Here is an 8,630-nt window from a genome sequence, read left to right on the forward strand (position 1 = left end):
TCAGACATGATTATCAGCAGGTTGTAGCGGTAGTAGCACCTGCCGGTCTTGCAACGACAGTAATAGTAGCCAACCTCCTGGGGTTCGCGATAGTTTTGGATAGATCCACTGCTGGGGTTGAAATCGGGAGGCGTCGGGACAAACGTCTACAGAGGAAGGCTCAACCATATAATAGTTGCCATCAAGCTGCAGGATTCTCTCTGTCGACAGTCACAAGAAGAGTTCCGAACTAAGATGGAGCTACTGTGCAAAGTCCGGCACCCCCATCTGATTAGCATGACCGGAGCCTACGCCGAGCGGAGATGGCAGCGGTCCCCTCCCGATGACCAAGATTTCGCGGCGACCAAGATTTGCGGTGGTGATAGCAGCGGTCACCTCCCGATGACCAGGATTTCGCGGCGACCAGGATTTGTGTCGGTGATAGCAACGGTCCCCTCCTGGCAACCAAATTTTTGCAGCGATCAGAATCTGAGGCGGTGATAGCAATGGTCACCTCCCGACGACCAAGTTTTCGCAGCGATCAGAATCTGCAGCGGGGATAGCAGCGGTCACCTCCGATGACCAAGATTTCATAGCGACAAGGATTTGCAGCGGTAATAGCAGTGGGTGGAGCCTCGTACCGGCGACCAAGATTTCACAGCGATCATATCGTCAAGTTTATCACAGATCGGTATGCTCTGATACCATGATAACTCGAGTAGACTTAGAAACTCTTCCTCTTTTTTCCTTCTTATTTATTCTATAGGGTTAAAAATATATATACAAATATCTCCTAATTCTACATAAATTCTTGTTGTACCTCTCCTAATTACATACAAGTTAGGATGAAATTTATCCTGAATTTAAGGGATATCCCATATATTTACAGCTCACGCAAATAATTCCAACAAAGCAGAGGGGTCGCATCAGTTGAAGGTTTTTCAGGGGTTTTGTATTTGCTTTTTGACACTATGTGAGATTAAGCTTTCGTCAATTCGTTGTAAGTTTGTAAACCGAAGCTCACAGAGAAACGCTGACCCAAGTTTTATCGGCAGCTCTTCTGTGATGATATCTCAGCTTACCAGAGGTTGGTTGTAACATGAACAAAGCTACAACTTGTTGGGTGCGCATTGTACACCTTCTGCTCTGAATCTAGAACTCCCCCAGCCCAACTGTCTCTCCACCTGCGATCGTTATCCCGACCAAACCGTCACTGGCTTCTGCCCTCATGTTTATGCGAATCTTGCTTGTTTGGATCCAGCAACCTGCCAGAAGAGCAGCCCCTCCTCCTCCACTTCCACAACCGCCTCCACCTTCAAAGCCATCTTCAATCGCTCCAGCGTTGTTGGAGACACTAGCACCGCCACTACTAACTACAGTAACAGCATTCGGAACAAAGCCTCCTCTTCTTCCTCTTTATTCCCCGAGCTCCGCCGAAGCAAGTCCTCCGGTCCGAGAGGCAGGGTTTCCCCGGCGTGTTCGAGCCGCAGAGGAAATCCTGCGACGTTCGAGTACGGAACACTCTCTGGTCTCTGTTTAGCCTCGACGACGAACATAAGGCTGAGAGAAAAGAGGTCCGGGGTGACGTTGGGGCCGAAATCAGGACCTTAGGGTTTCCCAGGGTTGGAGGTCTCGTTTTCGAGTCCAGAGAAGAGGAGGAAAATGAAGAGGAAATTAAGGTTCTGGAGGATGCTGCCACCGTTTCTAGCAATTTGAACGCTGTCGTTGTTGAAGAGACAGACGAGGAGATCGAGAAGGAGGACGACGAAGAGGAGGAGGAGGAGGTGGTGGTGGTGGTGGTGGTAGTGGAGGAAGAGAAAGCGAAGAAAATGAAGGATCACATAGATATCGATTCGCATGGTAAGAAGCCTCCAGGGAAGGATTTAAAGGAGATTGCAGGCAGTTTTTGCTTGGCCGCCTCGGTTTTTAGCAAGAAATTGCAGAAGTGGAGGAGAAAGCAGAAGATGAAGAAACGCGGGGCGATGGCGACGGTGCCTCGACTACAATGCAGGCCGAAAAGCCGTCGCGTAGGCAGTTCATGGAGACGCAGTTGGAAATTGCAGATTACGGGTGTGGACGGAGATCCTGCGATACTGATCTCAGATTCTCCCTTGATGCTGGTCAGATGTCTTGATGATTCACGATACTCATGGGACGAGTCCAGGGCTTATTGGGATGGTTATCTCATTGGAAGAACGTTTCCACGGCTCCCCCCGATGCTTTCAGTTGTGGAAGATGTTCCTGCTCCGATTAAACGATTTGATAATCACATTCCTTCACATTTCTCTCTTTTCTAAAAAATCTTCTGTTATTCGTGTATCGTGAGGTCGGGGAACAAAAAAAAAGGAAAAAGAAAAAAAAAAAAAAAGAATCCATTAACTAATGTTGATCCCAACTATCTGTCTAAGTTACAAGTAGGGATGAAATGGATACGATCCTAACCTTTAACAAATTTTTGCACACAGTGTGCCTTTCAAACTTGAACTTCCATTTTCACACTTCACAACCAGAGATTTTACCATTACACCACGTAATGGGCCTTTAGTAAATATTTGCCATGACTCCTCTAATCTTTGGGTTAGAACTTCGAAAGCTAAGTACCATTCTTATGAGCATTTTCTAAAGGTTAAGAGTAGGAATGGGCACCCTTGGGGGTAGGAAAGTGTACTAGAAGTTTGAAAAGTGCTGGAGAAAGGTATTTTTTGAAAAGTTAACAAAGGTGCAAATATTTTGGTGCGAGATGATCGCTAATGTTTGGTCCTAGTAGCCCGGATCTTATAAATCAGGACATCAGAAAGCTAATTCTATTTTCTCTCCCTTTATTGTGGAGAAAATTAAAGAGATGGATATTTCTAATAATTTGTGGGAAGAAAAATTACTTTGGGCTTTTAATGATAAATGTCTATTTACTGTGAAATCTGTTTATAAAGTTGCTTATGACAGGGTTACTAAGGTTGATATTGTGAGCTCTCCATCTATGATTCCCCAAAAGGTCTGCAAATTTTATTTGGAAGATTACTGTAGAGCAGAAAATTTTCAATTTTCTTTGGAAATGTTGTTTAAACAGCATTGCTATAAAGAACACATTTATTAGTAAAATCTCTCCATCCCCTACCTGTGAAAGGTTTAACTCATGGTCTGAATCCAATCTCCATACATTGGTTTACTGTGATAAAGTTAGGTGCATTTGATTGGGGTCTGGCATTAGCACTGATTTGAACTCTCAACCATTTTAATCGTTTTGACAGCTGGTTTGTGCACTTGTTAAAAGATCTTTAGTTAAAAAAAAAATCAGATAACATAGCCAATTGTGCAATTTGATTATGGGAGATATGGAAGGATCAAAATACTATCTATTATGAAAAGGTTGATACCAATCCCCTTGCTATCATTTCATCTATTTCAAAGTCTATAGTGGAGAGATCCCAGATCTTGACTCAGATGGAAAAGCTCTGTAAAGGCTGATGGTATCAGTTCATCCTTTTGGATGCTACCTGACAAAGGTTAAAAAATATCGTACAAACCCGAAACAAATCGAATCATCTTCTTCCATTAATTTGGTTAATTTATATTTAATATCAAATCCCACTCATTAATGTCATTTGTTACTTCTATAGTTATGTCTAACTTCTTCTTCATTAATTAGTTAATTAGTCCTATATGTAAGACAATTTTAAATTCAAATTCGAATTTTAACGCCTAATTTCAATTCTTTCATTAATTCGATTAATTAATGATTCTCTCTCTCATTAATTTCTCTTGTAAAAACTTCAAATGCTAACAATAGCAAGACTTAAACCTTGGTTAATTTGGTTAATTTATATTTAATATCAAATCTTACTCATTAATGTCATTTGTTACTTCTATAGTTATGTCTAACTTCTTCTTCATTAATTAGTTAATTAGTCCTATATTTAAGACAATTTTAAATTCAAATTCGAATTTTAACGCCTAATTTCAATTCTTTCATTAATTCGATTAGTTAATGATCATCTCTCATTATTTTCGCTTCATTAGTGTAAAAACTTCAAATGTTAACAATAGCAAGACTTGAACCTTGGTTAGATTTTAACACCCATAACTTCGCCACTAAGACACTCTAATTTGCTTGTTATAATTATATACATCTTTAGTTTTAAGAAAATTTTATCTTTTCTTAGTAGTGCTTATTAATAAGTGCTGAAATTAATTATTAAAATTTATATACTAATAAATATTAAGATAAATTATATTGGTTATTTGAAAATTGATGTGTATATATATATATATATATATATATATATATATATATATATATATATATATATATATATATATATATTCACATTTTAGTTTTTTTTTTGCTTTTTTCAATGATTACTAATTATATCTTGATATGTCATATTTTAAATTAATATTAAAATATGTTTTTTACATTTAAATGACTTATTTACAATAATATAAAACTTGTAATTATTATTACTAATATATTTTTTATAATTTATTTGAATTTTTTATCATATTTATGTGTATTTTGATTTTTCATCCGTATTTATATGTATCTAAAATGCATCCCGATATATTTCTTAAAATTACATTTCCGATACTTTAAATCTTACTACCTGAGAATTAATTTCGTCAAAGCAAATGTGAATGGTGACTGTTAATTCAAATGAGGCTTCTTTTAGTTATGTTTAGTTATGTGTTCAGAGACACTATGGGAGTATGTTTGGTGGCCAAGTTTTGGTCCAGTGCAGGCTTCCTCATCGCTAACTGATGAAGTAAAGGCCTTTTTAGAAGCGGGGAAAAAGAAACAAACCATTTAAATATCCATACGATCAAAGAAACAAACAAAGCATTTAAATATCCTTTTCACCCAAAGGATATGAAGACTCGAGGTTAAAAGGAGAGCCTGTCAGTCCAACTCAACTAGTCTTGTTCAGGATATGAATGTCGAGTAGGAATGACAACGGGGAGATTCAGGGCAGGATCATATTCCCCGTTTCTGACCCAAATCTCTGTCTAGGATAAAAGTCGTCCTTTCATCCCCTATCCTCAACAGGGATAGGTTCCTGTGGGGACGTGAATTCCCGAAATTTTTTAGTTAATAACATTTTTTGAATAATAAATTTATTTAAAATAAATAGCATTTTTAAAATATAAATAATATCATATATATAATAGCATATATTTAATATGGATAAATTGGGATTAAGGCAGGGACCTCAATCCCTATCCCCCATCTCGACTCCGATTGATGAATTCTATTAATCCCCAACCCTACTCTGTCAAAGCAATTCCCATCCCCAATGGAGTAAGATAAGTACACGTCACGAATGGAAAAAATTGTAATCTCCATGTTGGAGAATATCAGAAGGGAAATTTACAAATTGGTGCCTTGTACTTAGGCAGTTGTGATGCTAAAAGGGTGTCAGTTTTAAAGTGCGACAACCAAGTTTCTTAAACTTACAAAAAAAAAAAAAGAAAAAAAAATCAATTCTAAAGTCCAACCATGAGCATTTCATTAGTTGTTTATAGCACATGATGTTATGAGTCGCCTTAAAAGAGACCGAATCAGTAGGTTTTAATTTTTTTCAAAAGAGGTTTTAATTTTTTTTTTCAAGGATAGGATGGAGTATTTTAAGGTACAGGTGTCAAAATATTTTCTACTAGCTTATAAAATTGTGACTACCTGATCCAAACAGGCCTTAAAACATTTTGCATTTCAAAAATCTCCAAACTACCCTTTACATAATTTATGAGATTTCACAAAGGCTATTTTGAATCCTATCAAAGTGACCATTAAAAGTGTAAATAGATTGAATTCGAATTAAATCAAGCAATATCAGAATTTGAATCTAATTAGAAAATTTGACATCCAAATTCAATTCGATATTCAACAGATATCGAAAAATAACATTCAAGTTTGTTTAAATATTCAAATATTCAATTTGATTAAAACTCAAGCAATTAATTATTTTAAGTAATTAATAAATATTTCATATATTATACATAAGAATTAAATAATCAATTAAATTCAAATATTTATCAAATCAAATCAGGTCATATCTAAATTCAGTCGATTAGATATTTAAATTATGTAAGTTTGATTAGATTATATCAAATCTCGAATTCAAAATCGAATTTTCAAATACAAACGACACCCCTAGTGACCTTACATCCAAATTGATCATTAAAAAATTCACTTTCAAGACTACCTAAAAGAAATTTAAAATGAGTAATTTGCTAGTTGTACTGCTCACCATGATGTTGGTTGACAGTGCTGGATTTAAGTATCGATTTTTGAAACCAGGCACTTGGTGGTCCCACTTAGGGGTCATAAATCCTAAATAACTTTCCCTTACCAAATTCCCAAATCCATTACATTAGTTGTCCCATCATCTTACTCTATCGAGTGAAATTTACTTTAACACCCCAAGCTTATCTATCTATCTATATATATTAAAATTAGTCCTGCCAGGTCAGAATAATAGCTCTCCTTTGTGAGAATTTATTTATCGGTTTTTTCATTTTTTTGAATTTTTTATTTTTTTAATTATATATCATTTTTGAAACAACTAATGAGATGCACTTTCCCAATAACCTAATTAATCTCTTCTCCTAAAATTACTCCTAAACTATCCCCCACTATCCCTCACTTTCTCCAAAATTATCTCTAATTCCTATTTATCTTCTAAATTATCTTTAATTCCTATTTATCTCCAAAATTATCTCTAATTCCTATTTATCCTCTAAATTAGCTTTAATTCCTATTTATCTCCAAAATAATCTCTAATTTAGTAGAGATTTTCTCTCCTAAATTATCCTCTCCCCTACTTTTTATCTACATCTATCTAAACAAAATTTGGATTAAAAATTTAAGAATTATTTAAATATTCTAACAAAATTAAAATAACTTTAAAATATTTACTAAAAACACAAAATAATTTTATATTTTTACAAAATGTATCACAAAATTATGTACTAACAATTTAAATTACATTTTCATTGATTATCAATTTAAATGTTTTGTAAATATTTAATAATATGTAATAGCTTAAAATAAATAAAATTCAAATAACAAAATTTTTTATAGATTATTTAAATAACTAAATATTTATCATAACTATATTTCAAATAGTTAAAATAACAAAATTATGTAGTCAATTTAAAAAATTTCTCCAAAGTAGAAAATTTATATAATCATAGTATAGTATAATTATAACATAATAGTTAAATTAATAATAATTTAATATATTACAAATTTAATAATGAAATTATGTAATCATACTATAAATTATGATTTTATGGATAATTAAATTCAATAAATAATTAATATTTTAAAATTTAAATATTTTACATATTTACTTAGTATTTAAATAACTAAATATTTTAAATAACTAATATAAATAAATTATGTAATAAATATAAAAAATCTAAAAAGTAAAAAAAAATTATGACATAATATTGAAAATAATAATTTAATATTTTTACATAATATTGTAAATAATTAATTTCACTTATATCAAGTAATAATTCGAGAAAACAACTTTCAAAAAAATAATATTTATTAATAATAATTTTAAAATCTTAATATATATTTATTATATAATTATATATACTAAAATTAATAATTATTGCTTTTGTGATAAATGTGTTTTCAATAACTATGTATAAATTTATTTTGTTTAGTTATTTAATAGAAAACTTTCAATAATTATTGGAGATTAAATTACTATTATTGAAATTTTTAAATTTAATTTATTATACTTTTTGTATTTATTGTTTTTTGTTATAAGTTATTGATTAATATTTAGTAGAGATTAAACTATTATTTGAGATTATATTATTTATTGACTAAGTTAATATATTTTTATTACTTATTGTATAGACTATTAATTTGGCTGAAATTATGAGTGTTCATAAGTTGGTTCCGTGTGGTTGTAGGATATTTAGCCCACCAAATTGACATGATCAGGTTAGGGAGTTGGTAAATTAAAACCGACTAACCTTTTGTGAAAACCGATCCACTCAAAGTGTATTGGTTTGGGTTGATGTTTTGGTTTGGTCATTTTGTTCAAAATATTTAAACATAAAAATTTAATTTAATTTTAAAAATTATAGTGTGATTATTAAATGATAAATTTAAAAATTAGATTTATGATATAAAACATTTTAGACTAAGAAATATGAGAAAATTCTCACTTTTTCATACTAAAAATTATATTTAAAATATAAAATATTAATATATATCCATGGTTAGGTCATTCGATTTTTGTCGGTTTACAAATGGCCAAAGTGAAACTAATCCAACTTAGTCGAATTGGGATATTTTTTAACCAAAGTCAACTTAAAATACTAGAAAACCGACCAACTTGGGTCGAGTTAATTGGGTTGTTTGGTTTCATTAGTTTGATAAATAAACCAAACTGAAATTAATAATTGTTATTTTTGTATTATAAAAAATTTATTAAAAGTTGTATATAAAATATGAATAATTATTAATTATTTAAAAAGTTGAAAATATAAAATAATTGTATACTCTTATGTGTTTCTATTAGGGTCATTTATTAGAACACACTTTTAGAGATGTCAATTTTCCCCATCCCCAATAGGGACCTAATTTCCCCAACCCAATGGGGCTGGGGATGGGGATTGTTTTGGTAGGGTAG

The 8,630-nt window shown here is 32.4% G+C and overlaps 1 pseudogene; it reads left to right on the plus strand.

Moving 5' to 3' along the window:
- Positions 1–234: 234 nt before the first annotated feature.
- Positions 235–2,713, plus strand: LOC148870407 (protein OCTOPUS-like; annotated as a pseudogene).
- Positions 2,714–8,630: the final 5,917 nt, after the last annotated feature.

This window comes from Nelumbo lutea, chromosome 2, assembly GCF_056320005.1.
Source record: "Nelumbo lutea isolate HS-2025 chromosome 2, American lotus-T2T, whole genome shotgun sequence".
In the NCBI taxonomy this organism is placed as follows: domain Eukaryota; kingdom Viridiplantae; phylum Streptophyta; class Magnoliopsida; order Proteales; family Nelumbonaceae; genus Nelumbo; species Nelumbo lutea.